We start from the raw sequence: 1,450 nt of genomic DNA on the forward strand, positions 1-1,450 counted from the left end.
ATCGAGAGCCCAACAGGCCCGGTTGAGTGGGTGGCGGTTCCCAAGATGTTCCCGTCCAATGTCTGAGCTGGGGTCGGATCGGGTAATGGGTCACCCCCTAGTCCCAACTGTCTTGCCAGTTGGATGTCCATTATGTTGGCATCAGAGTCTTTGAAATCTTTGACAGGATGGGCCTCCCCCGCAACTACTAGCTGAGCAGCCATATATGGATGTGGAAGGGAGGAAGACTTCGTTGGGCTCACCAGAATTCCTCCCTCTACTGGTGAGCCTGCTCTTTTACTGGACATCTGGAAAAGAAATCTCCGGATTCGCCACAATACCGACATAAACTCCCCTTGAGACGGCGATTCCGCTCCCTGGGAGAGAGGCGGGTCCGACCCACCTGCATCGGCTCAGGGGTCTTCTCATGGCCTTGGCGCACAGGCTCCAAATCAGCGGACGACTCTGCAGAAAAACGCCGCTCCTGGTGCCTCGCCTGAATGCGTCTATCAATGCGGCAGGTAAGTTCAATGATGGCGTCCAGAGTCGTGGGGAGATCATGTGAAACCAGCTCGTCCTTGATGCTTGAGTTCAGACCCCGGAGAAAAGCGTAGCACAAAGCAGGTTCATTCCACTCGCTCTGCCTCGCCTTAATGCGGAAGTCAATGGCATAATCCGAGACGGAGCCTGTCCCTTGACGAACCTCCAGCAAGCAAAAAATTTAAAAAGGAGGTGCAGGCTGGGGTCTGGAGATCCCACTCTGCCATTCCCCACAACCAAGCCCTCCCTGTAAGGTGGTTGATGGCGAACAGGATGCTGCTCGCTGCCTCCGTTGCAAAAGTGTGCAGCTGGAGGGCGAACAGGATGCTGCAGTTGGTGATGAACGGACCACACACCTCAGGATCTCCTGCGTAGCGCTCCGGAGAGCCCACCTTGGGCTCCCAACCTAGACCGTGGAGGGGCGAGGAGGAAGTGGTAACCCCCAGATTAGAAGGTGGCGATGGAGGCGAGGCGACTGGCTGAGTCAGAGCAACAGTGAGCTGTTGCACCTGGGCAGTGAGTGCAGCCACCCTCTGATCCTGTGTGGCGAAAGCAGTGCACAAACCCTGGACGGCCACAATTAGAGTCTTGTTGGGACAGAGGGACGGTCTCTGCCCCATCCTGGCTCGTGTGTGCTGGGTCCATTCTGGCCAGATCGTACTGTCATCGGTATCAGTACTGTGCCAATACTTATTAAACTGAAGGAGTCTTTCAACCAAGGAATCTCCACTTGAAGTAAAAGAAAGTCTCTCAAGTAAACGTGGAGTAAAAACAGGCGTCTTGATAATGAAAGGAAGTCAAAGGAAGTCTCCGCTTGGAGCAAAAAGTCTCTTGAAAAAACGCGATCTCCGCTTAGAGATCCAATGGCTGCCGCAGCTACTCTTACTTGCTAGGGAATCCCGCGGGGGGGACGTCCCCGCGGGGGGGTCCC

At 55.1% G+C, this 1,450-nt stretch overlaps 1 protein-coding gene across 1 annotated transcript in view; it reads left to right on the forward strand.

Annotated features, from left to right (window-relative positions):
• Nucleotides 1-1,450, forward strand: part of LOC103396899 (metal transporter CNNM4-like) — a 41,634-nt gene that overhangs the window by 4,205 nt on the left and 35,979 nt on the right. The gene's annotated exons all lie outside the window — the stretch shown is intronic.

This window comes from Cynoglossus semilaevis, chromosome W (assembly GCF_000523025.1).
Source record: "Cynoglossus semilaevis isolate Cse_v1.0 chromosome W, Cse_v1.0, whole genome shotgun sequence".
In the NCBI taxonomy this organism is placed as follows: Eukaryota; Metazoa; Chordata; class Actinopteri; order Pleuronectiformes; family Cynoglossidae; genus Cynoglossus; species Cynoglossus semilaevis.